Source organism: Lissotriton helveticus, chromosome 12 (genome assembly GCF_964261635.1).
Source record: "Lissotriton helveticus chromosome 12, aLisHel1.1, whole genome shotgun sequence".
NCBI classification, from domain to species: Eukaryota; Metazoa; Chordata; class Amphibia; order Caudata; family Salamandridae; genus Lissotriton; species Lissotriton helveticus.
In genome coordinates, this window is record NC_136073.1 from 137,473,278 (window position 1) to 137,501,166 (window position 27,889).

Consider the following 27,889-nt stretch of genomic DNA (forward strand, 5'->3'; position numbering starts at 1 on the left):
TTTGCCAATGCCGTTGGCCTCATGGAGATGGGTGCCCCGGACGCCCGGGGGAGGTCTACCCGGGACCCATGGAGCCCTTCCCGGGTACTTTGCCAATGCCGTTGGCCTCGTGGAGATGGGTGCCCCGGACGCCCGGGGGAGGTCTACCCGGGACCCATGGAGCCCTTCCCGGGTACTTTGCCAATGCCGTTGGCCTCGTGGAGATGGGTGCCCCGGACGCCCGGGGGAGGTCTGCCCGGGACCCATGGAGCCCGTCCTGGGTACTTTGCCAATGCCGTTGGCCTCATGGAGATGGGTGCCCCGGACGCCCGAGGGAGGTCTGCCCGGGACCCATGGAGCCCGTCCTGGGTACTTTGCCAATGCCGTTGGACTCCTGGAGATGGGTGTCCCGGACGCCCAGGGGAGGACTGTCCCGGACTCATGGAGCCCGTCCTGGGCACTTTGACATGCCGTCGGCCTGGCGGTGGGAGCCCCGGACGCCCGGGGGAGGGCTGCCCGGGACCCATGGAGCCCGACCCGGGCACTCTGTCATGCCGTCAGCCTGGATGGAGCCCCGGACGCCCGGGGGACGAATGCCTGGGACGCATGGAGCCCGTCCTGGGCACTTTTCCGTGCCTTCGGCCTGGAGCCCCCCCAGACACCCAGGGGAGGACCACCGTGAAAACCATGGAGCCCGACCTGGGCACTCTGCCATACCGTCAGCCTAGATGGAGCCCCGGACGCCCAGGGGACGAATGCCCTGGACGCATGGAGCCCGTCCTGGGCACTTTTCCATGCATTTGGCCTGGAGCCCCCAGACACCCAGGGGAGGACCACCGTGAAAACCATGGAGCCCGACCTGGGCACTCTTCCATACCGTCAGCCTAGATGGCGTCCGGGGGATGAATGCCCGGGACGCATGGAGCCTGTCCTGGGCACTTTTCCATGCCGTCAGCCTGGATGAAGCCCCGGACGCCCGGTGGACGACTGCCCAGGAGCCATGGAGCCCGTCCTGGGCAATTTGACATGCAGTTGGCCTGGAGGAAGGAAGCCCCGGGTGGCCTAGGGAGGTGTTGCCCAGGCATAGCCCATCTGGTCCCCATGGCAGAGAACCACCAGCCTCGGAGGGGTGTCCGGGCGTACCCTTCTCCCTAGTAATCCGGAGGAAAATTACCCCCTTTTCTTGTAATCTGTGCACGCGAGGTGACAGAGGGGACCCAAGGCGCGAATGTACCCGACCTCCTGGAGCCCTCGCTGGGATCCGGGCGGCGAATGGCACCTCATCGGGACTTCCAGGGAAGTTCGGCCATCTGGTCGCCCCATAGGAAAGCGTTGCGGGCGACCAGATGCCCGAGGGGATCCGGGCGACCAGATGGCCGAGGGAATCCGGGCGATCAGATGGCTGGACACGGAAGTGAAGCCGCCTGGACTCTCCCGACCCTGTCCCCGTCCCCGTCCCGGGACGAATGCCCGGGACGCATGGAGGCCGTCCTGGGCACTTTTCCATGCCATTGGCCTGGAGCGCCCCGACACCCAGGGGAGGACCACCCTGAAAACCATGGAGCCCGACCCTGGCACTCTGCCATGCTGTCAGCCTGGATGGAGCCCCGGACGCCCGGGGGACGAAGGCCCGGGACGCATGGAGCCCGTCCCGGGCACTCTGCCATGCCGTCGGCCTGGATGGAGCCCCGGACGCCCGGGGGACGACTGCCCAAGAGCCATGGAGCCCGTCCTGGGCAATTTGACATGCAGTTGGCCTGGAGGAAGTAAGCCCCGGGTGGCCTAGGGAGGGGTTGCCCAGGCATAGCCTATCTGGTCCCCATGGCAGAGAACCACCAGCCCTGGAGGGGTGTCCGGGCGTACCCTGCCCCTAGTAATCCGGAGGGAAATTACCCCCCTTTCTTGCAATCTGTGCACGCGAGGTGACAGAGGGGACCCAAGGCGTGAAAGAACCCGACCTCATGGACCCCTCGCTGGGATCCGGGAGGCGAATGGCACCTCATCGGGACTTCCAGGGAAGTTCGGCCATCTGGTCCCCCCCCCCCCATAGGAAAGCGTTGCGGGCGACCAGATGGCCGAGGAAATCTGGGCGATCAGATGGCCGGGCATGGAGGTGAAGCCGCCTGGACTCTTCCCCACCCCGTCCCCGTCCCCGTCCCGGGACGAATGCCCAGGACGCATGGAGCCCGTCCTGGGCACTTTTTCATGCCGTCGGCCTGGAGCGCCCCGACACCCTGGGGAGGACCACCCTGGAAACCATGGAGCCCGACCCGGGCACTCTGCCATGCCGTCGGCCTGGATGGAGCCCCGGACGCCCGGGGGACGAATGCCCGGGACGCATGGAGCCCGTCCTGGGCACTTTTCCATGCCGTCGGCCAGGAGCCCCCTGACACCCAGGGGAGGACCACCGTGAAAACCATGGAGCCCGACCCGGGCACTCTGCCATACCGTCAGCCTGGATGTAGCCCCGGGCGCCCAGGGGACGAATGCCCGGGACGCATGGAGCCCGTGCCGGGCACTCTGCCATGCCGTCAGCCTGGATGGAGCCCCGGACACCCGGGGGACGAATGCCCAAGAGCCATGGAGCCCGTCCCGGGCACTCTGCCATGCCGTCGGCCTGGATGGAGCCCCGGACGCCCGGGGGACGACTGCCCAAGAGCCATGGAGCCCATCCCGGGCACTCTGCCATGCCGTCCCGACAAATTCGTACGGACTCCTAACCTTCCGACACGGATCGGAATCGAGCCCTTTCTGACCCAGCAGATTTCAGGTTGATTTGCTATATACTTTACGTACGATTTTATGGGGGCCGATTCCGATCCGGTACGTAAAAGCACATCCGACCGACATGTCGGACAACCACGTACACCCAGGGGATAGGACTGCACATGGACCCCGTCCTGGGCACTCTGATCTGCCGCCGGCGCCGGGGATCGAACCGTGATCACCAGATAGGGATATCCCAAAAATCTGGCATGGATACGGCCCGCCAGGACAGGTTTGGGCACCCATGTGTAAGAATGACTTGGCCGGTTAGCTCAGTTGGTTAGAGCGTACTGCTAATAACGCCAAGGTCTCGGGTTCGATCCCCTTACTGGCCAGTATTTTTCCCAATTAAAATAGAAAAGTCATGCATTACAGTACAAGACGTTTAAAAACAACGTATAGGTTGTTTGTTTATTCTGGTCATTAACTGGGCTCTGATGGCTGATGTTTGTTCAAAGGTGAGTGTTGCTAGTACCATGTAAAGGGCACTGTGGTCTAACAGCCCCCAGCCTCCCTCTCCTATGGCTGGATGACCAGCCCGCTCCTTGGGTCTCTCAAAGTGCACTTTTTGAAGCCCTGTTTGAAGCTGGGACGCATCAACTAAAGGTGACACTTTCTCTCCAAAAGTGACGATTTCTCGGCTTCTCGTTGGGGTGTCCAGAGGTGACGAGAGGTGAAGGAACGAGCACATGGGTTATGTAGGCATCATTAAATTGTCTGCTATGTATTAGTGATCTTTAACATCGTTACACTCTCGTTTAGTTTAACGTATGTATAGCACACTCATCCTCCCGTGTAAATATTGCAAAATGAATACAGATATGTACACCTAATGATATACGTTTGTCGTGACCCTCTTTGTAATTTTTCCATACCATGTTCAGGTTTTTCTTTCTCCATTTTCTTGTCGGTAGTAGCTGGATAAAAATTTAGAGACAGAAAAGTATGGAGTGCCTCACAGTGATACCGACACAGAAGGTACAATGGTTCTAAGTGAGTGGAAATAGGCGCTGTGGCTTAGTTGGTTAAAGCGCCTGTCTAGTAAACAGGAGATCCTGAGTTCGAATCTCAGCAGTGCCTTATTTTTACACAACCTCATACAAGACTTTTTGTTTGATTAAAGACTCATTGTCTGCAAACACAATTTCTCCTATTATAATTATCCTCATGTACACAATGCTCCTCCTTAAAACCTAAAGATGTTTCGGGTTTTTACCTGCCATTGTAATGTACCACCAGCCACCAGTATCTTTAATTTTCAAAGCCAATCAGTTTGGTTTTGTGACGTGAAAAGATGTTTTTAAGCTTCGCTCGCTTCAAAGTACAACCTAGGCAGCAGTAATGCAAGCTTCAAACAACAGGTGCAGCACAGGCAGCACCTGAGTACCATTGCATTACTGACACTGTTACTGAAGAGGCAGAAGAGGTTCAAGCTTCAGTGCCTCAAGAACAGGCAACGCAAGGGCAGCAGAGTCTGATGGATTGTGAGAGCTTGGAAAATGACACTGTGTGCTGCGTGGTGCTAAAAATGCTGTATCCATAGTACTGTGCCAAGTTTTGGAGGCCACATCAGTGATATTCTGTTCTCTTAGGGAGACTTCACGTGAGGTTCTGGAGGCCTATTCTGAAATATTGTGTCTGTCCTGGGAGACTCCTACGGAGTATTGTCATGTGCATCACACCACATACGAAACGTCATGTCCAGTTCTTCATGGCTTACCAAGAGGTTTGATACTACTCTTCCAATGTTTGAATAACATAATGCTTGAGGTGTAAAAAGGAGGGACCGGTCCTAGCAGAGTAGGACTGGAGGGCAGTCTGTGTTGGTTTGTGAACATCCCAGTCAAAGAGGTGAAATGTGCAGCATCTGCCTCAAAACACATACACTACATATAAGACTCTCATGACTGACAGTGTCACCTGATTTGCACTATAAAAGTCACATACTGTCGTACATTCATGTTGGTTATTGTTTGGGGATCATTAATTATAGTATGTTTTTATTCTCCATGATCTGACATCACTGTGACAGATCATGGAACGTTCATGAGGTATTTATGTGACGTCAGTGTAACTGTCATGCAGATGACAGCTGACTCCCGACGTGACAGTCATATGTTGTTTCCGCTCCTTGCGGGCCCTTATATTCATATAAATAAATACTTGTGACATCAACTATCGTGAATGCCTGCTTTGTCACACTACAATTGGCGACGAGGACTGCGGAACGTAGAAGGGCCTGCGGGTGGATGTTAATAGGAAACATCGTGAAGTAGCAGGTTTGATTGAAGAAACCAGCAATCTGATAACGGGAAGAAAAGAATAATAATGAAGATTTTCGGAGTAAGTACATGAGGCTGCGTATGGCAATGCCGTCCGTGTGAAATGCAACGTGGATTATATGGAGAAGCAAGCCGTTAAAAGAAGGAGTTAACTGAAATTGCATAAGCGCAGCGGATAAAATCAATGTGTGAAGAATATCTGAGAGCGCGTGGATTAAACTTGGCAGCGGATAAAGATTGAAACTGAGCGCTGTGGCAAATATTATTACTTGTGAAATCAGCTGTGAAGTTGCTCCATTTTTGGCGCCTATTCCTGTCAGCGATTTGAGAAGGCTGAAGACGGTGATTCACCTCAGCTGTACCGCGTGAAGCACGCTGGGTAAAAACGTATTGGCATATAATTGGCCTGCTATATGACACGTCATCGTGCGTGAGCAGCGTGCGGCCATTTTGTGAAATTGACTATCCTGACTATCCTGTGTAAACAGATACCGTGCTGAGTGGAATTAACAAGATATACAACGGGCATTGTGCTGAATTGTAATAAATAAGCAAGTAAGGAAAATAGGAAATATTTAAACGCCTAGAAGGCGGTATCACAGCAGGATATGAATGAGGAATAAATAATAAAGGGAATATATAAAAAGGAAACAAAGGAAAGGAATAAAATATCGAGCAAGTGGTTGTGTGAAAAAGCAAAATAAACCTACTAAGAGTAAAAGATTATTTAAATATAATAACAAATAAACCAGGGGAAACATGGCTGAATGGCTGAATGTAACAATATATGTGCACCTCCTCGTTTCTTGGATGAGCCAGGAAAACCCACGATGAAGTGGAAGAAATGGATAAGAGCTTTTGAAAATTACATAATATCAATAGATGGGAAAGCATTTGATGCAGAAAGGAAGTGTTCATTGTTATTTGGATTATTAGGTAAAGCTGGGCAAGACGTTTTTGACAGCCTGCCTGAGTATGAGAATCCGCCTGGTACATTTATACCTCTAAATGAATATGAGGAAGCCTTGAAAAGACTAGAGAGACAATTTGATGAGGAGAACAACATTATGGTCGCTAGGCATAAGTTTGCTCTAAGGAAACAACAAGAAGGGGAAACAGTTGACAAATATATTGCTTGTTTAAGAATACTTGCTGTGGAGTGTGAATATGAAGAAATGACAGATGTGTACATAAGAGATCAAATTGTATTCTATTGTTATTCGAAAAAAGTACAGGAGAGATTGCTGGCGTGCAAAAGGCCAACTTTGCAAGAGGTCATAGATATAGCTAGGGGCATCGAGAGATCACTTGTATCTACTAAAGAGTTATCACATGCAGGAAATAACACAAATGTATTTTATTTACAGGACAAAAAGAAGGGTGATGGTAAGACTTATGAGAAAAATTTGGGGGATAAGAGAATAGGAGGTAAGCATTTATGTTGTTTCAGGTGTGGATCAAATGAACACTTAGCTGATTACAAAAATTGTCCTGCAGTAGGTAAGAAATGTATCAAATGCAAGAAATATGGTCATTATTCTACATTGTGTAAAATCAAAAGAATGGGTAACAACATGAGCATAAACACTGTAGGAAATGTTGATGAAGAAATGTGTGCAAACATTGTCCTTTATGTTGAAATGGAAGATGGTAAAATTAAAGGTCCCATAGGGGATGTAAAAATAGGGGAAGTTGAGCTTAAGTTCACTGCAGATTCTGGAGCACCTATAATAACTATTTCAGATGTACTTTTTGATGAAAAATGGCAGAATGTGACGCTTACAGAATCAGATGTAAACCCAAAAGCCTTTGGCGAGAAGGAAATAAATATGTTAGGATATTTCAATGATACTGTCATTTTCAGGGGAAGAGTTATCAACACTAAGGTATATGTGGCAGAAAAAGGGAGGATATTAGTGGGGTGGAGAGATCTAGCCCAATTGGGAGTTATTTTGGTGCCTGGAGCTAAAGACCCAGTTATCTTGAGAGAGGAATGGGTGAACAGTATGAGCATTGAGGAGTGTAAAGATGATCTGTCAGCCACCCTTGAGAAACATAAAGAGGTGTTTAAAAATGTTATTGGGGGTGTCAAAGGTTTTAGCCATGATATCAAATTGAAAGAGGGGGCCATACCGTGTAAACATAAAGTAAAAACTGTACCATTATCAATAAAGAAAGAGTTAAAGGAGGCACTAGAGAAATTGATGAAAGAAGGGATAATTGAAGAGGCAGATGAATCTGAATGGATTTCAGCAATCGTTGTGTCTAAGAAAAAGAAAACTAGGGATATCAGGTTGTGTGTGGACCTGAGGTCATTGAACAGAAACATAATCGTAAACTGCCATCCACTACCTAAAATTCAAGACATACTTCAATCTGTATCAGGTTCTAAGTTTTTTTCATTAATTGATTTAAGAGCTGCATGCCATCAGGTTTGCCTATCTGAAAGGTCTAAAAAATTAACCACGTTCATAACACCATACGGGGCGTTCAGGTATGTGAGACTACCTTTCGGACTGGCATCCTCTTCTGGTGTCTTTCAAAAACGTATGGACATACTGTTTGGGGGAATCATAGGAGTGGAAGCCTTTCAAGATGACATTCTTTTGCATTCAGAGACAGAGCAAGACCATTTAAAGCTAATTGATAATGTGTTAGAAGTCATTGAAAAGAAAGGCATGACTGTTTCAAAAGATAAATGCAAATTCATGACAGATGAGGTGGAATATCTGGGGCATGTATTAACAGCGGAAGGTATCTTGCCAAAAAATGATCTTGTACAGGTAATAAGAGAGGCCCCGGAACCCAGAGACAAAGAAACCCTTAAGTCATTTCTTGGCCTCAGTGAATACTATGCAAAGTTCATGCAAAAGTATGCAGAGAAAGTAGAACCTCTCAGAAAACTATTAAGGAAAAATGTTGTGTTTAAATGGACGAATGAGCAGGAACAAGCCTTCAAAGTTGTCAAAGAGGAAATTGCAAATGCGCCTGCACTAAAACCTTACGATCTGCAGTTAGAAAACATTGTGATTGTGGATGCCAGCAATGAAGGGATTGGTGCAGTGTTTTGTCAAAGGAAGGGAAATGAGGAAAATACAATTGCTTTCATCTCCAGAAGACTCAATGAGACAGAGGTCAATTACAGTACCATTGAGCGTGAAACTTTAGCATGTGTATGGGCTGTGCATAAACTGAAGGACTATTTATGGGGGAAAAGTTTCACATTGGTTACTGATCATAAGCCTTTAATATACATGTTGGATGGTCAAGGACGAGGCAACGGAAACGCAAGCTCTAGACTGTTAAGATTGATGTCAAAGTTGCAGGAATTTAATTTCAAGATAGAGCACATTAAAGGAGGCAAAAACAGCAGAGCAGACTGTTTATCTCGTTTGCCCATGCAAAATCAGCAAGATGTAGCACAGGATGACACAGAATGTGTAGTAGCGCTGATTGATGCTACAATCATGTGTGAAGGATCCATATCAGAGAAGGAATGGCAGGAGGGGATAGCAAAGGATGCTGTGTTGGCTAAAGTAACAGCGTATGTGAGAAGTAAATGGCCACCTGTGAGGAACCTGCCAAGTGAACTGAGATATTATCAACAAGTAAGCGATGAATTGACAATGGAAAGTGGTTTCCTAAAAAGAGGCGAAGTCTTCGTGCCGCCATATGAACTCAGACGGAAAATTGTGAAAATGGCCCACAGTGGACACCCTGGTATCACGGCCACAAGGAACATTCTAAGAATGTATTATTGGTGGCCAGGCGTAGACAGTGAAATAAGAAACTATGTGGATCAATGTGAGCAATGTTTGAAATCGGATAAGCACTGGAGAGTTGAAAAGAATGAGTTGCAAAGCGTAGAAATTCCAGATGGGCCATGGGTGAAAATCGCAATTGATTTTGCTGGTCCATATAATTTATTACCCAACGAAAGTAAATACTTGATAGTGTTAACGGACTACTATTCAAAATGGGTATGCTACAAGTTCGTGAGTGTTGTTACAACAGAAGTAGTCATAAGATTTTTGAGGAAAATCTTTGACAGGGAAGGACAACCCAAGATCCTGGTGTCAGATAATGGATCACAATTAGTTTCTAAAATGATGAACAAATTTTTAAAGAGCTCAGGTGTTGCTCAAGAAAAAACTCCCTTGTACAGCCCCAAGAGCAACGGCCAGGTTGAGAGACTGAACAGGTTCTTTAAAGAAGGAATACAAATGGCAATTGCAAATAAAATGGATGTGAAGGAATTCATAAGGGTAAAAATAAATGCATACAACAATACACCAAAAGAGGCCACTAAACACACTCCGTTTTTCTTGATGAGAGGAAGAACCTGTAACAACTTCATAACACCTAAAATTGGTGGTTGGAGTAGTGCGGTAACTGAGTCAAAAGAAATAAATGATGAGGAGCTTAGAGTGAAAGAAAGCATTGAAAAGAAACAGAAAACAGCAAAAACATATTCTGATATGGTAAACAGAGTGAAAGACAAATGTGTGATGCAAGGAGATTGGGTTTTGATGAAGAAGCCTGGTTTGGTGAGTAAGGGAGAATCTAAGTTCAGTAAACCCCTAAGAGTTGGTAAGACAACAAATGGTGCTGTATTCATAGAAGGTGAAGGATGGCGAAGTAAAGACGATGTAGTAAGACTTAAGCCAGGGCAAGAGAAAATAATTATGAAAAATGAGGAAGAAGGGGAAGAGAGCCTAAATGACAGTGTGCTGGAATGGGAAGACATACCAAATAACCAACATCAATCGCATGCTAATGTCAATCACAGGTTTTCTTCACAGTTAGTTGAAAGTTCGAGGAATACTCCTGTTAGAAAAGGTGACTCTGTTCTAACACAAGACAACTCCGTTATGAACCATGGCAATGAAGGGACTGGTGCCCCTGCTATACGCGTGGAAGGAATCATCCCCGAACCAAAAGGGGGAATGACCACAAGAGGGGGAAGAGCCATCAATATGCCAGAGAGATTCAAATACTATGTGATGGAGTAGAAAACTGTGTCTGTTTTGTTCTTCTTTGGGGAAAAAGGGAGATGTCGTACATTCATGTTGGTTATTGTTTGGGGATCATTAATTATAGTATGTTTTCATTCTCCATGATCTGACATAACTGTGACAGATCATGGAACTTTCATGAGGTATTTATGTGACGTCAGTGTAACTGTCATGCAGATGACAGCTGACTCCCGACGTGACAGTCATATGTTGTTTCCGCTCCTTGCGGGCCCTTATATTCATATAAATAAATACTTGTGACATCAACTATCGTGAATGCCTGCTTTGTCACACTACACATACATCATGGGCCTGAGTAGCCCAAGTAGCTCGCCGTGATCGTAAAGTGGTTAGTACTCTGCGTTGTGGCTGCAGCAACCTCGGTTCGAATCCGAGTCACGGCATTGTGGGTGGCAATGTCATGGCAGTTGAGTGATATTTTTTATTTGCAATATACAGAGTATTATTATTTTTTAAATAACACCTGTCCCAAACACTTTGTTTTCTTTGATTTGTGAAATTGCCAGCTTTAATCATGAGAAGTCATTTCATTATGATGCCACAGCTGTGGGGCAGCAGGGACAGAGTGTTTTAATACATGCAATGCTTACTTTTAATGTACTCTTGCATGTTGTAGCCCGTGTAATTGTGCAGAAATCGTTTTTGAGGAATGCAAAAACATTTCCTTGTGTAATAATACCTTTTCTGTAAGAATGACTTGGTGTTGGAGGGGGGAAGATGGCGGCTGAGTAGGAAGCTCAGCCGGAGAGCTCCCAGAGCACCCGTGGTTCACCACAGTAGCGGTTGGAATAGGCTCCAGCAAAACGGACGATAGAGAAAGGATGTACGGAGGATAACAAAAAACTAACAATCTGTCGTAACCGGACGACATACTTTCTCCTACCTCTTGCGGAGCATGCCCTGGAATGGTGTTTTTCCTCGGGTCTTTCCCTCTCTCGTCTGTCTGCGGGGTGGCGAGTGAAGCTCGGTATCCTACGCTTGGTGACCCAGGGACGGGAGGTGCAGCCTCCGAGCAGAGGTTACAGGGATCGTCCAGCAGAGCAGACGGAAGCCTCAGACCGGGTAAGGCGGAGCAGAATCTCGGAATCCTCACTGAGGCTGGGGAGCGTTTCCACAAGTGGAGCGCTGCAGGGAAAGCAAAGTCGCGTTGCCGCCGTGCCTCCGGAAGACTAAGGTATCAGTTCCGGGGCACGACCGGTAGAGTCAGGGAACAGCGGTCGCTGTTACACGAGCATGCCAGCGAGGTAAAGTCTGCCCCTGTCCCAGTCCCAGTTCCAGTCCCAGTCTCTGTCATAAAATCGGTCACAATAAGTGGGCTCAGGGACACCTCACAGAACATAACGGGGCAGAAAAGAGCGTACAAGAACGTGTTGGAGTGGAAAAAAGAGTGTAGAGGCACAAAATCAAAAGGACAGAAATTTGTCATATCACAAAAGAACGACGAAGCAGAAACCAAAAATATCCATGAATCAGAGAGTGTTTGGATATCAGATAATCTGTTTCACATAGCTCAACAAACCAACATATGCTATAATTCTAGCATTTCTAACAGTCAGTCTTTTCAGCTTTGTCAGCCCTACAAACATTGTCAGCCTTGTTATTTTTCCATTACAAAAGAAAAAAATTCCAAAATCAATCAGCATATGAGTAAACTCATAAAACCAACACCGGAGGAAAAAGAGGAGGAGGTACCTCAAGAGTTAGAGAGACTTTCAAAAAAAAATCGAGGAGAGTCTAAATCTAAAGAAGTATTAGAACCCCAGCAGCCTGGAACTCAGATCAACACAGCGAAATCCTTTTATAGTCTGCGCAATAAACATTTTTTGAGCCAGGAGCAATTCCCTAAAGGCATTACTCCGAGAGTGAGCAGGAAAAAACAAAAATCCACATCCAAAGGTTACCTCAAGAACACTTTAGAGAAGGAGGAAAGCAATTTGGAGTCTACTCAGAGATCTAAAATAAAAATAAAAGTTACTCCATCTCTAAGGTCTTACTTCAAAATTCAGCAACAAGGGCTGAACTCAGAGCCTTTAGTCTCCTCACAAACACAACTGGCTCCGGGAGCTCAAAAGGGGGAGAAAGAGGAGGCTATTAAACCTACAGACGCTCACTCTTTCGAAAAGGAGAATCCACGGACGGTCTCACTTCGAGCCGGAAAAACAAGCTCAGGTAGTGCAAATAAAGGCAGAAAACCTAGAAACAAGAAAAAGAGCTTGGTAGAAAACAAGAGTTTGGAAGAAATCTGGAAAATCAAAGGAAGCAGAACAGAAGAGGGAACTGAAGTTCATATGGCAGAGGGGGGTACCGAGACCTCTGCTGCTGTCGCAGCAGCAGCAGCACATATAAATGAAGAAGTTGAAGACAAAGAAGAAGACGATGCAAGATCTGTAGGAAACAATAAGGATACTGTAAAAACCCACACAGACGAACTTCTGGAAAAAATTTGGACAGAAATGAAAGAGAAATTCTCCATTTCAGAAGCAAAGCAAAACAAAATACAGGAGGTTTGCGAGAAATTGGATAGCAAGTTGGACTTGCACTAGGAGACAGAGTTACGGCAGTGGAGAGTGAAGTTGCAGGCTTAGACAAAAGGGTGGAAAAAAACAGGAAGGAAATTAACTCCTTAAGATCAGAAAACAAAATCATGAATGAAAAACTGGAATCCTTGGAGAATCAAGCAAGGAAAAACAACTTTAGGATACTAAATGTGCCGGAGAATCAAGAGGACAAGGATATTAAAGCATTTGTAGTGGCACTTCTGGTAGAACATTTCCCATGGGTAGATAAAGGGGTACTGGAAGAAGACATACAAAGAGTACATAGAGATCCTTACGGAAAGAACAAAGAAAGAAAAACACCCAGGAAGATCCTAGTCAATTTCAAAACATATATGTTGAAGGATAGGATCTTGGGGGAGGCATTGAGAAAAGGAACCTACAACAAAGATAGTTGGAACTTTAATCTCTGATATGTCAAAAGCCTCTCAGACTAGACAATGGGAACTGGGAAACCTAATGTCAGAACTGCAGCAATTAGGTGCCACGGTGCAGATGAAATTTCCACCATCATTACGCATTATGTGGAGGAATAAAATGCGTAATCTAAGAGAGCCAGAAGAGGTGAAAAATTTGATAAAGCAAATCAGAGATCAAGTACGCTCAGAGGAACCCCTGGGTTAAACAACCTTATACAAACGCATATATAACCTAATACAACCTAAAAAAGAAAGCAAAAGAAGAAATACATATAATCCATATCTCACTCAAGTGTAAGGTATATAACAAATATGAAGGAGCTTTAAACCAACCAACTTAACTCATTTTTAAACTGTATATAGATAAGAATCACGGGAATGGGAACGGGAAGCCAAAAGGGTTATGAAGATAACCGAAGGAGAAGAAGATGGAGGCTTCCCCGGGGAGGGTAACTTTAAGGCACAAACTAGAAAGCATAAAATTACACGGAAAATGGTGGGGAGCAAAATAGGGGAAAAAAAACAAAAACCTCATCTGCGAAAATTCAGGACATCAAAACAAATGGGAGTGATACATTACAAGAAATTGCAATATGTGAAAAGAATAAATGGGGAGCACAAGTAGGGACGTAAAAATCCTATCTTGGAATGTGAACGGTTTGAGGACAAAAAGTAGGAGGAATAAAATCCTGGAATTGAAAGAAGTGAGATAATAATACTACAAGAAACTCATTTGTTAAAAGAAGAATGGGACCAAATAATTAAGAACTTACGGTGGGTAGATACTCTTATCTGCACTACACAACAATGCAATATCAAGGGAATCGCGATAATCTTTAAGAAATCCTTAAAAGCAACTGTAACCGCCTCAGAAGTGGATAGCAAAGGTAGATGGGCCACAGCTAGCGTTAAAATAGGAAACTCTCCCATCACTGTCGCAGGCTACTATGGTCCCAACTTGGATGATGCCGACCCGTTGCGAAAATTATACTCTCAGTTACTACTAGCTACCTCTCCCATAATACTGGGAGGTGATTTCAACCTAGTGATGGATTTAAAATTAGACAGATCACCACCAGGCAGACAGACTAATCTGAAAAAAATGAGTCAATGGATTGGGATTTATAATAGGGATCTTGACCTGGTAGACATCTGGAAAAATAAAGGAGAAAAATTGCACCCGTTCACCTTATACAACAAAAAACTGGGACATAAATCTAGGATCGACTTCTTTCTGATTAGTAACGAATTATCAAAGATAGTGAAAAGAGTATCCCACCTACCAGCTCACTTGTCAGATCATTCAGCAGTACAACTAGAATTACAAATTACAGAAAAAATATCTGAAAGAAGATTCACAGTTGAGAGAGCTTTGCTAGAAGACGAACAGGTAATAAGTGAGCTGGAAATTGAAACAAAAAACTTCTTTGAATTAAATGCATCAGGTACCACGGAACAAATAACTTGGGATACCTTTAAAGCTGTTATAAGGGGTAAACTTCTGAGTCTAGGTGCTCGTAAATACAAGCAACTAAAACAAGAGATCTCAGATTTGGAAAAAGACATCAACTCCTTAGATATCGCTATATCCATAGAACAAGAGGAGGTAAGGAAACAAGATCTTCTTCAAAAAAAACAGATGCAAAAAGATAAAATAGATCACATTTTGGAAGAGAGATTGAAGAAAAAATGGGATTCCAGCAAACTAGCAAAGCATGAGTTTGGTGAAGGTTGTGGAAAATGGCTGGCATGGAAGCTCAAAACAGATCTAGCTAAAAACAAAGTGAAAAGCATAATTCCGGATGATCAAACTATTCCTAACTCTGATGAAAACATTATCAGGCAAGAATTCTGGAAATTCTTTAAAGAGCTATATACGGAGGATATAAATCCTTCAGATCAAAAGATCAACTCCTACCTGGAAGATGCAGCATTCCTAAAGCTTACTGAAAACGAAAGAGAAGCTCTAGACAAAGAAGTCCTAGAAGATGAAGTGGCAGACGCCATTAAAAGTTTGAAAAAAGGAAAAGCAGCAGGGCCAGATGCCTTACCAAATGAACTATACATGAAACTGAAAGATCCCATACTTCCTCATATAACCAAACTAATTAATTTAATTCTTACACAACAGAAACCTATACCAGACTCCTGGAACGATGCCATAATTACAATCATCTTGAAACCCGGAAAGAACCCTGTTAAATGCGAGTCATATCGTCCAATATCATTGCTGAACGCTGACTACAAAATATTTACAAAAATAATGGCAGCTCGACTAGGGAAAGTATTATCAAAACTGCTGCACCAAGATCAAAAAGGATTTATAAAAGGGAGAAATCTACATGAAGTAACACAAGAGCTACTAACTGCAATAGATATTGCAACAAACGAGAAAACTCCTCTTGCCATACTTACAGTTGATGCCGCAAAGGCTTTCGATAGGGTCAACTGGACCTTTCTTGAGAAAGTTATGGTCAAAAACAACTTAGGGTCACACTTTATCCATATGGTAAACCAAATTTATAAGGATCCAAGATCTAAGGTTCTAATAAATGGCAGTCTAACAGAAAACATAAAGATAAGTAGAGGAACGAGGCAGGGATGTCCACTTTCCCCTTTACTATTCAATTTATACATTGAACCGCTAGCGAATAAGTTAAGAAACAACAAAAAAATCACTCCATTTAAATATGGCATATGGGAGAAGAAAATCGCACTTTACGCGGATGACTTAATGATTTTTACAGATGACTACCCAAAAGCCAAGGATACAATCGAGAAAACTTTAGATACATTTGGGAAAGTTTCAGGATATCTGGTGAACCAAACGAAAACAGAGATCATGACATGGAACACTGCCTTTCAAAGCAACTACATAAAAAATGAAATCAGATACCTAGGAATCCTAGTAAATCATGATATAGAGAAGACTACAAAAAGGAATTTGAATAAGGTAGCCGGAGATGTAAGAAAACTGCTTGAGACATGGGCCTCTTTACCATTGAGCTTGATTGGGAGGTCAAATATAATCAAGATGACCGTCTTACCAAAGTTCACTTTTTTATTTAATGCAATACCAATGGAGTTTGGAAAAACGGAACTAGCCCGAGCACAGAGAGACATTACAAGTTTTATATGGGCAGCGAAAGGCACGAGGATTGCTTGGAAAAAGATTAGGAGGTGTAAGAAAGATGGAGGGTTGGCCAGCCCAGACTTGGTAGAATACTGCAGAGCCTTCCAATTCAAGAATATCAAAGTACTACTAAAAAGCCATGACAACTACCCAACCTACTTGCAAGTAATTACAAAATCAGAGGATCATGCACTGTTTAAGTATGGACACCCCAAGTACTTTAAAAAAATAAAACTTAAGACATTAAGAGATGCAACAAAGATGTGGACACAAATCAGAGGTATCCTGAAAATATCATACTACAGTAAATGGGCCCCTATTTGGGACTCCCCCGGAACCCCAGAATGCCTAAAAGATATTCTCGCATCTTCATTAAAAAGAGCCAACATAAAGTATTGGGGACAAATACTAAATGGTCCGAACCTGAAAACTTGGTCAGAGCTTCAAGAGTTGACAAACAACAGACTATCCAAATTTAAATATTACCAAATTTTAAGTTGGTCCAAAACTCTCCCCAGTGTAAATGGTAATGACAATCTGGAAAATGACATGGTCAAAACAACACGATTACCAAAAGAAGTAGCAAAGTGGTACTGGGCTCTGATAACGGCCAATGACATTAACCTTAACATAGAAACGCAAATATGGGGGAAAGATATTTTAACAACAGATTTAGACATAATTTGGGAAAAATCTGTGGCTAAATGCTGGTCAACCTTGAAATCCGCTGCCTTGAAAAGGAACCATTTGTATACAATTCATCGGGCGTATTGGACACCAAAAAAACTCTCCGAATTCAAAAATGCTGGAATAAAGAAATGCCCTAAGTGTGGAGAAGAAAAAACAGACGACATCCACATGTTTAAAAGCTGCCCCCGACTGAAAGAATTTTGGGATCAAGTTGGTAAGACCCTGAGCACTATCCTGTCCAAACAACTAACTGTGAGTATAATTCTTACTCTCTTTGGGATTGTAGATCCAGGAAATGAGGGGGGACTCACTAAGGAACAAGAAAATCTTCTCTTTGTATTAATAGTTCTTGCAAGGAGGGAAATTTGTATTAAATGGATAGGTTCCTTTTGCCCAACTCATGCAGAATGGTTGAATTCGGCAATAAGAATTAACAAACTTGATAAGTAAGGAAATGTAAGTAAGAGATTTAAGTTCTGGGATAGTTTTGAAAGTTTCTTAAACACCAAATAAGAACCAAACATAAGTCCTATGATTAAAGCGATACATCTTCTGGTGGACAAGTACGGTACTTGTCGAGTAGTCAAGTTGGCTAGCTCCCCTCGTTCCAAATCAGAAGCATTGGTATGTAACGAGTAAAGGAAACTCCTCAAAACCAACAAGAGGGAGATAAAACTCCCCAGGCAAGAGAGATCGAGGGGCAGTGTCGGAAAAGAATAAAGAGGCAGACACCTGATACTCCGTAATCATACAGTAATCGCAAGATGAGGACAAAAAAAAAAAAAAAAAGACTGACTTGGCCGGTTAGCTCAGTTGGTTAGAGCGTGGTGCTAATAACGCCAAGGTCGCGGGTTCGATCCCCGTACCGGCCAGTTTATTTCACAATTAAAAGAGAGAAGTCATGCATTACAGTACAAGACGTTTACAAACAACGTATAGGTTGTTTGTTTATTCTGGTCATTAACTGGGCTCTGATGGCTGATGTTTGTGCAAGGGTGAGTGTTGCTAGTACCATGTAAAGGGCACTGTGGTCTAACAGCCCCCAGCCTCCCTCTCCTATGGCTGGATGACTAGCCCGCTCCTTGGGTCTCTCAAAGTGCACTTTTTGAAGCCCTGTTTGAAGCTGGGATGCATCAACTAAAGGTGACACTTTCTCTCCAAAAGTGACGATTTCTCGGCTTCTTGTTGGGGTGTCCAGAGGTAACGAGAGGTGAACGAAAGAGCACATGGGTTATGTAGGCATCATTAAATTGTCTGCTATGTATTAGTGATCTTTAACATCGTTACACTCTTGTTTAGTTTAACGTATGTATAGCACACTCGTCCACCCGTGTAAATATTGCAAAATGAATACAGATATGTACACCTAATGATATACGTTTGTCGTGACCCTCTTTGTAATTTTTCCATACCATGTTCAGGTTTTTCTTTCTCCATTTTCTTGTCGGTAGTAGCTGGATACAAATTTAGAGACAGAAAAGTATGGAGTGCCTCACAGTGATACCGACACAGAAGGTACAATGGTTCTAAGTGAGTGGAAATAGGCGCTGTGGCTTAGTTGGTAAAAAGCGCCCGTCTAGTAAACAGGAGATCCTGAGTTCGAATCTCAGCAGTGCCTTGTTTTTACACAACCTCATACAAGACTTTTTGTTTGATTAAAGACTCATTGTCTGCAAACACAATTTCTCCTATTATAATTATCCTCATGTACACAATGCTCCTCCTTAAAACCTAAAGATTTTTCGGGTTTTTACCTGCCATTGTAATGTACCACCAGCCACCAGTATCTTTAATTTTCAAAGCCAATCAGTTTGGTTTTGTGACGTGAAAAGATGTTTTTAAGCTTCGCTCGCTTCAAAGTACAACCTAGGCAGCAGTAATGCAAGCTTCAAACAACAGGTGCAGCACAGGCAGCACCTGAGTACCATTGCATTACTGACACTGTTACTGAAAAGGCATAAGAGGATCAAGCTTCAGTGCCTCAAGAACAGGCAACGCAAAGGCAGCAGAGTCTGATGGATTGTGAGAGCTTGGAAAATGACACTGTGTGCTGCGTTGAGCTAAAAATGCTGTATCCATAGTACTGTGCCAAGTTTTGGAGGCCACATCAGTGATATTGTGTTCTCTTAGGGAGACTTCACGTGAGAATCTGGAGGCCTATTCTGAAATATTGTGTCTGTCCTGGGAGACTCCTACGGAGTATTGTCATGTGCATCACACCACACATGAAACGTCATGTCCAGTTCTTCATGGCTTACCAAGAGGTTTGATACTAATCTTCCAATGTTTGAATAACATAACGCTTGAAGTGTAAAAAGGAGGGAGCGGTCCTAGCAGAGAAGGACTGGAGGGCAGTCTGTGTTGGTTTGTGAACATCCCAGTCAAAGAGGTGAAATGTGCAGCATCTGCCTCAAAACACATACACTACATATAAGACTCTCATGACTGACAGTGTCACCTGATTTGCACTATAAAAGTCACATACATCATGAGCCTGAGTAGCCCAAGTAGCTCGCGTGATCGTATAGTGGTTAGTACTCTGCGTTGTGGCCGCAGCAACCTCGGTTCGAATCCGAGTCACGACATTGCGGGTGGCAATGTCATGGCGGTTGGGTGATATTTTTTATTTGCAATATACAGAGTATTATTATTTTTTAAATAACACCTGTCCCAAACACTTTGTTTTCTTTGATTTGTGAAATTGCCAGCTTTAATCATGAGAAGTCATTTCATTATGATGCCACAGCTGTGGGGCAGAAGGGACAGAGTGTTTTAATACATGCAATGCTTACTTTTAATGTACTCTTGCATGTTGTAGCCCGTGTAATTGTGCAGAAATCGTTTTTGAGGAATGCAAAAACATTTCCTTGTGTAATAATACCTTTTCTGTATGAATGACTTGGCCGGTTAGCTCAGTTGGTTAGAGCGTACTGCTAATAACGCCAAGGTCGCGGGTTCGATCCCCGTACTGGCCAGTATTTTTCACAATTGAAATAGAAAAGTCATGCATTACAGTACAAGACGTTTAAAAACAACGTATAGGTTGTTTGTTTATTCTGGTCATTAACTGGGCTCTGATGGCTGATGTTTGTTCAAAGGTGAGTGTTTCTAGTACCATGTAAAGGGCACTCTGGTCAAACAGCCCCCAGCCTCCCTCTCCTATGGCTGGACGACCAGCCCGCTCCTTGGGTCTCTCAAAATGCACTTTTTGAAGCCCTGTTTGAAGCTGGGACGCATCAACTAAAGGTGACACTTTCTCTCCAAAAGTGACGATTTCTCGGCTTCTCGTTGGGGTGTCCAGAGGTGACGAGAGGTGAAGGAAAAAGCACATGGGTTATGTAGGCATCATTAAATTGTCTGCTATGTATTAGTGATCTTTAGCATCGTTACACTCTCGTTTAGTTTAAAGTATGTTTAGCACACTCGTCCACCCGTGTAAATATTGCAAAATGAATACAGATATGTACACCTAATGATATATGTTTGTCGTGACCCTCTTTGTAATTTTTCCATACCATGTTCAGGTTTTTCTTTCTCCATTTTCTTGTCGGTAGTAGCTGGATAAAAATTTAGAGACGTAAAAGTATGGAGTGCCTCACAGTGATACAGACACAGAAGGCACAATGGTTCTAAGCGAGTGGAAATAGGCGCTGTGGCTTAGTTGGTTAAAGCGCCTGTCTAGTAAACAGGAGATCCTGAGTTTGAATCTCAGCAGTGCCTTGTTTTTACACAACCTCATACAAGACTTTTTGTTTGATTAAAGACTCATTGTCTGCAAACACAATTTCTCCTATCATAATTATCCTCATGTACACAATGCTCCTCCTTAAAACCTAAAGATGTTTCGGGTTTTTACCTGCCATTGTAATGTACCACCAGCCACCAGTATCTTTAATTTTCAAAGCCAATCAGTTTGGTTTTGTGACGTGAAAAGATGTTTTTAAGCTTCGCTCGCTTCAAAGTACAACCTAGGCAGCAGTAACCAAGCTTCAAACAAGAGGTGCAGCACAGGCAGCACCTGAGTACCATTGCATTACTGACACTGTTACTGAAGAGGCAGAAGAGGTTCAAGCTTCAGTGCCTCAAGAACAGGCAACGCAAGGGCAGCAGAGTCTGATGGATTGTGAGAGCTTGGAAAATGACACTGTGTGCTGCGTGGAGCTAAAAATGCTGTATCCATAGTACTGTGCCAAGTTTTGGAGGCCCCATCAGTGATATTGTGTTCTCTTAGGGAGACTTCACGTGAGGTTCTGGAGGCCTATTCTGAAATATTGTGTCTGTCCTGGGAGACTCCTACGGAGTATTGTCATGTGCATCACACCACATACGAAACCTCATGTCCAGTTCTTCATAGCTTACCAAGAGGTTTGATACTACCCTTCCAATGTTTGAATAACATAACGCTTGAGGTGTAAAAAGGAGGGAGCGGTCCTTGCAGAGTAGGACTGGAGGGCAGTCTGTGTTGGTTTGTGAACATCCCAGTCAAAGAGGCGAAATGTGCAGCATCTGCCTCAAAACACATACACTACATATAAGACTCTCATGACTGACAGTGTCACCTGATTTGCACTATAAAAGTCACATACATCATGGGCCTGAATAGCCCAAGTAGCTCGCCGTGATCGTATAGTGGTTAGTACTCTGCGTTGTGGCTGCAGCAACCTCGGTTCGAATCCGAGTCACAGCATTGCAGGTGGCAATGTCATGGCAGCTGGGAGATATTTTTTATTTGCAATACACAGAGTATTATTATAATTTTTTTAAATAACACCTGTCCCAAACACTTTGTTTTCTTTGATTTGTGAAATTGCCAGCTTTAATCATGAGAAGTCATTTCATTATGATGCCACAGCTGTGAGGCAGTAGGGAAAGAGTGTTTTAATACATGCAATTCTTACTTTTAATGTACTTTTGCATGTTGTAGCCCATGTAATTGCGCAGAAATTGTTTTTGAGGAATGCAAAAACATTTCCTCGTGTAATAATACCTTTTCTGTATGAATGACTTGGCCGGTCAGCTCAGTTGGTTAGAGTGTGGTGCTAATAATGCTAAGGTCGAGGGTTCGATCCCCGTACCGGCCAGTATTTTTCACAATTAAAATAGCAAAGTCATGCATTACAGTACAAGACGTTTAAAAACAACGTATAGGTTGTTTGTGTATTCTGGTCATTAACTGGGCTCTGATGGCTGATGTTTGTTCAAAGGTGAGTGTTGCTAGTACCATGTAAAGGGCACTCTGGTCAAACAGCCCCCAGCCTCCCTCTCCTATGGCTGGACGACCAGCCCGCTCCTTGGGTCTCTCAAAGTGCACTTTTTGAAGCCCTGTTTGAAGCTGGGATGCATCAACTAAAGGTGACACTTTCTCTCCAAAAGTGACAATTTCTCGGCTTCTCGTTGGGGTGTCCAGAGGTGACGAGAGGTGAAGGAAAGAGCACATGCGTTATGTAGGCATCATTAAATTGTCTGCTATGTATTAGTGATCTTTAACATCGTTACACTCTTGTTTAGTTTAACGTATGTATAGCACACTCGTCCACCCGTGTAAATATTGCAAAATGAATACAGATATGTACACCTAATGATATACGTTTGTCGTGACCCTCTTTGTAATTTTTCCATACCATGTTCAGGTTTTTCTTTCTCCATTTTCCTGTCGGTAGTAGCTGGATAAAAATTTAGAGACAGAAAAGTATGGAGTGCCTCACAGTGATACCGACACAGAAGGTACAATGGTTCTAAGTGAGTGGAAATAGGCGCTGTGGCTTAGTTGGTTAAAGCGCCTGTCTAGTAAACAGGAGATCCTGAGTTCGAATTTCAGCAGTGCCTTGTTTTAACACAACCTCATACACGACTTTTTGTTTGATTAAAGACTCATTGTCTGCAAACACAATTTTTCCTATTATAATTATCCTCATGTACACAATGCTCCTCCTTAAAACCTAAAGATGTTTCGGGTTTTTACCTGCCATTGTAATGTACCACCAGCCACCAGTATCTTTAATTTTCAAAGCCAATCAGTTTGGTTTTGTGACGTGAAAAGATGTTTTTAAGCTTCGCTCGCTTCAAAGTACAACCTAGGCAGCAGTAATGCAAGCTTCAAACAACAGGTGCAGCACAGGCAGCACCTGAGTACCATTGCATTACTGACACTGTTACTGAAGAGGCAGAAGAGGTTCAAGCTTCAGTGCCTCAAGAACAGGCAACGCAAGGGCAGCAGAGTCTGATGGATTGTGAGAGCTTGGAAAAAGACACTGTGTGCTGCGTGGAGCTAAAAATGCTGTATCCATAGTACTGTGCCAAGTTTTGGAGGCCACATCAGTGATATTGTGTTCTCTTAGGGAGACTTCACGTGAGGTTCTGGAGGCCTATTCTGAAATATTGTGTCTGTCCTGGGAGACTCCTACGGAGTATTGTCATGTGCATCACACCACATACGAAACGTCATGTCCAGTTCTTCATGGCTTACCAAGAGGTTTGATACTACTCTTCCAATGTTCAAATAACATAACGCTTGAGGTGTAAAAAGGAGGGAGCGGTCCTAGCAGAGTAGGACTGGAGGGCAGTCTGTGTTGGTTTGTGAACATCCCAGTCAAAGAGGTGAAATGTGCAGCATCTGCCTCAAAACACATACACTACATATAAGACTCTCATGACTGACAGTGTCACCTGATTTGCACTATAAAAGTCACATACATCATGGGCCTGAGTAGCCCAAGTAGCTCGCAGTGATCGTATAGTGGTTAGTACTCTGCGTTGTGGCCGCAGCAACCTTGGTTCGAATCCGAGTCACGGCATTGCGGGTGGCAATGGCATGGCAGTTGGGTGATATTTTTTATTTGCAATATACTGAGTATTATTATTTTTTAAATAACACCTGTCCCAAACACTTTGTTTTCTTTGATTTGTGAAATTGCCAGCTTTAATCATGAGAAGTCATTTCATTATGATGAAACAGCTGTGGGGCAGAAGGGACAGAGTGTTTTAATACATGCAATGCGTACTTTTAATATACTCTTGCATGTTGTAGCGCGTGTAATTGTGCAGAAATCGTTTTTGAGGAATGCAAAAACATTTCCTTGTGTAATAATACCTTTTCTGTATGAATGACTTGGCCGGTTAGCTCAGTTGGTTAGAGCGTACTGCTAATAACGCCAAGGTCGCGGGTTCGATCCCTGTGCTGGCCAGTATTTTTCACAATTAAAATAGAAAAGTCATGCATTACAGTACAAGACGTTTAAAAACAACGTATAGGTTGTTTGTTTATTCTGGTCATTAACTGGGCTCTGATGGCTGATGTTTGTTCAAAGGTGAGTGTTGCTAGTACCATGTAAAGGGCACTGTGGTCTAACAGCCCCCAGCCTCCCTCTCCTATTGCTGGACGACCAGCCCGCTCCTTGGGTCTCTCAAAATGCACTTTTTGAAGCCCTGTTTGAAGCTGGGACGCATCAACTAAAGGTGACACTTTCTCTCCAAAAGTGACGATTTCTCTGCTTCTCGTTGGGGTGTCCAGAGGTGACGAGAGGTGAAGGAAAAAGCACATGGGTTATGTAGGCATCATTAAATTGTCTGCTATGTATTAGTGGTCTTTAACATCATTACACTCTTGTTTAGTTTAACGTATGTATAGCACACTCGTCCACCCGTGTAAATATTGCAAAATGAATACAGATATGTACACCTAATGATATACGTTTGTCGTGACCCTCTTTGTAATTTTTCCATACCATGTTCAGGTTTTTCTTTCTCCATTTTCTTGTCGGTAGTAGCTGGATAAAAATTTAGAGACAAAAAAGAATGGAGTGCCTCACAGTGATACCGACACAGAAGGCACAATGGTCCTTAGTGAGTGGAAATAGGCGCTGTGGCTTAGTTGGTTAAAGCGCCTGTCTAGTAAACAGGAGATCCTGAGTTCGAATCTCAGCAGTGCCTTGTTTTTACACAACCTCATACAAGACTTTTTGTTTGATTAAAGACTCATTGTCTGCAAACAACCTTTTCTCCTATTATAATTATCCTCATGTACACAATGCTCCTCCTTAAAACCTAAAGATGTTTCGGGTTTTTACCTGCCATTGTAATGTACCACCAGCCACCAGTATCTTTAATTTTCAAAGTCAATCAGTTTGGTTTTGTGACGTGAAAAGATGTTTTTAAGCTTCGCTCGCTTCAAAGTACAACCTAGGCTGCAGTAACCAAGCTTCAAACAACAGGTGCAGCACAGGCAGCACCTGAGTACCATTGCTTTACTGACACTGTTACTTAAGAGGCAGAAGAGGTTCAAGCTTCAGTGCCTCAAGAACAGGCAACGCAAGGGCAGCAGAGTCTGATGGATTGTGAGAGCTTGGAAAATGACACTGTGTGCTGCGTGGAGCTAAAAATGCTGTATCCATAGTACTGTGCCAAGTTTTGGAGGCCACATCAGTGATATTGTGTTCTCTTAGGGAGACTTCACGTGAGGTTCTGGAGGCCTATTCTGAAATATTGTGTCTGTCCTGGGAGACTCCTACGGAGTATTGTCATGTGCATCACACCACATACGAAACATCATGTCCAGTTCTTCATGGCTTACCAAGAGGTTTGATACTACCCTTCCAATGTTTGAATAACATAACGCTTGAGGTGTAAAAAGGAGGGAGCGGTCCTTGCAGAGTAGGACTGGAGGGCAGTCTGTGTTGGTTTGTGAACATCCCAGTCAAAGAGGCGAAATGTGCAGCATCTGCCTCAAAACACATACACTACATATAAGACTCTCATGACTGACAGTGTCACCTGATTTGCACTATAAAAGTCACATACATCATGGGCCTGAGTAGCCCAAGTAGCTCGCCGTGATCGTATTGTGGTTAGTTCTCTGCGTTGTGGCCGCAGCAACCTCGGTTCGAATAAGAGTCACAGCATTGCGGGTGGCAATGTCATGGCAGCTGGGAGATATTTTTTATTTGCAATATACAGAGTATTATTATTATTTTTTTAAATAACACCTGTCCCAAACACTTTGTTTTCTTTGATTTGTGAAATTGCCAGCTTTAATCATGAGAAGTCATTTCATTATGATGCCACAGCTGTGAGGCAGTAGGGAAAGAGTGTTTTAATACATGCAATTCTTACTTTTAATGTACTTTTGCATGTTGTAGCCCATGTAATTGTGCAGAAATCGTTTTTGAGGAAAGCAAAAACATTTCCTTGTGTAATAATACCTTTTCTGTATGAATGACTTGGCCAGTCAGCTCAGTTGGTTAGAGCGTGGTGTTAATAACGCTAAGGTCGCGGGTTCGATCCCCGTACCGGCCAGTATTTTTCACAATTAAAATAGAAAAGTCATGCATTACAGTACAAGACGTTTAAAAACAACGTATAGGTTGTTTGTGTATTCTGGTCATTAACTGGGCTCTGATGGCTGATGTTTGTTCAAAGGTGAGTGTTGCTAGTACTATGTAAAGGGCACTCTGGTCAAACAGCCCCCAGCCTCCCTCTCCTATGGCTGGACGACCAGCCCGCTCCTTGGGTCTCTCAAAATGCACTTTTTGAAGCCCTGTTTGAAGCTGGGACGCATCTACTAAAGGTGACACTTTCTCTCCAAAAGTGACAATTTCTCGGCTTCTCGTTGGGGTGTCCAGAGGTGACGAGAGGTGAAGGAAAGAGCACATGGGTTATGTAGGCATCATTAAATTGTCTGCTATGTATTAGTGATCTTTAACATCGTTACACTCTTGTTTAGTTTAACGTATGTATAGCACACTCGTCCACCCGTGTAAATATTGCAAAATGAATACAGATATGTACACCTAATGATATACGTTTGTCGTGTCCCTCTTTGTAATTTTTCCATACCATGTTCAGTTTTTTCTTTCTCCATTTTCTTGTCGGTAGTAGCTAGATAAAAATTTAGAGACAGAAAAGTATGGAGTGCCTCACAGTGATACCGACACAGAAGGTACAATGGTTCTATATGAGTGGAAATAGGTGCTGTGGCTTAGTTGGTTAAAGCGCTTGTCTAGTAAACAGGAGATCCTGAGTTCAAATCTCAGCAGTGCCTTGTTTTTACACAACCTCATACAAGACTTTTTGTTTGATTAAAGACTCATTGTCTGCAAACACAATTTCTCCTATTATAATTATCCTCATGTACACACTGCTCCTCTTTAAAACCTAAAGATGTTTCGGGTTTTTACCTGCCATTGTAATGTACCACCAGCCACCAGTATCTTCAATTTTCAAAGCCAATAAGTTTGGTTTTGTGACGTGAAAAGATGTTTTTAAGCTTTGCTCGCTTCAAAGTACAACCTAGGCAGCAGTAATGCAAGCTTCAAACAACAGGTTCAGCACAGGCAGCACCTGAGTACCATTGCATTACTGACACTGTTACTGAAGAGGCAGAAGAGGTTCAAGCTTCAGTGCCTCAAGAACAGGCAACGCAAGAGCAGCAGAGTCTGATGGATTGTGAGAGCTTGGAAAATGACACTGTGTGCTGCGTGGAGCTAAAAATGCTGTATCCATAGTACTGTGCCAAGTTTTGGAGGCCACATCAGTGATATTGTGTTCTCTTAGGGAGACTTCACGTGAGGTTCTGGAGGCCTATTCTGAAATATTGTGTCTGTCCTGGGAGACTCCTACGGAGTATTGTCATGTGCATCACACCACATACGAAACATCATGTCCAGTTCTTCATGGCTTACCAAGAGGTTTGATACTACTCTTCCAATGTTTGAATAACATAACGCTTGAGGTGTAAAAAGGAGGGAGCGGTCCTTGCAGAGTAGGACTGGAGGGCAGTCTGTGTTGGTTTGTGAACATCCCAGTCAAAGAGGTGAAATGTGCAGCATCTGCCTCAAAACACATACACTACATATAAGACTCTCATGACTGACAGTGTCACCTGATTTGCACTATAAAAGTCACATACATCATGGGCCTGAGTAGCCCAAGTAGCTCGCAGTGATCGTATAGTGGTTAGTACTCTGCGTTGTGGCCGCAGCAACCTTGGTTCGAATCCGAGTCACGGCATTGCGGGTGGCAATGGCATGGCAGT

The 27,889-nt window shown here is 43.8% G+C and overlaps 7 non-coding genes across 7 annotated transcripts; all 7 read left to right on the top strand.

Annotated features, from left to right (window-relative positions):
* The first annotated feature begins 3,751 nt into the window (after positions 1-3,751).
* On the top strand, positions 3,752-3,825 carry TRNAT-AGU (transfer RNA threonine (anticodon AGU)). Its single transcript has one exon. It is a non-coding gene; the product is annotated as a tRNA-Thr (tRNA).
* Positions 3,826-17,658: 13,833 nt separating this feature from the next.
* TRNAI-AAU (transfer RNA isoleucine (anticodon AAU)) lies at positions 17,659-17,732 on the top strand. The gene has a single exon. It is a non-coding gene; the product is annotated as a tRNA-Ile (tRNA).
* Positions 17,733-18,403: 671 nt separating this feature from the next.
* Positions 18,404-18,478, top strand: TRNAT-AGU (transfer RNA threonine (anticodon AGU)). The gene has a single exon. It is a non-coding gene; the product is annotated as a tRNA-Thr (tRNA).
* Positions 18,479-20,506: 2,028 nt separating this feature from the next.
* Positions 20,507-20,580, top strand: TRNAT-AGU (transfer RNA threonine (anticodon AGU)). Its single transcript has one exon. It is a non-coding gene; the product is annotated as a tRNA-Thr (tRNA).
* A 2,032-nt stretch (positions 20,581-22,612) lies between these two features.
* On the top strand, positions 22,613-22,686 carry TRNAT-AGU (transfer RNA threonine (anticodon AGU)). Its single transcript has one exon. It is a non-coding gene; the product is annotated as a tRNA-Thr (tRNA).
* A 2,029-nt stretch (positions 22,687-24,715) lies between these two features.
* On the top strand, positions 24,716-24,789 carry TRNAT-AGU (transfer RNA threonine (anticodon AGU)). Its single transcript has one exon. It is a non-coding gene; the product is annotated as a tRNA-Thr (tRNA).
* Positions 24,790-26,822: 2,033 nt separating this feature from the next.
* On the top strand, positions 26,823-26,896 carry TRNAT-AGU (transfer RNA threonine (anticodon AGU)). Its single transcript has one exon. It is a non-coding gene; the product is annotated as a tRNA-Thr (tRNA).
* Positions 26,897-27,889: the final 993 nt, after the last annotated feature.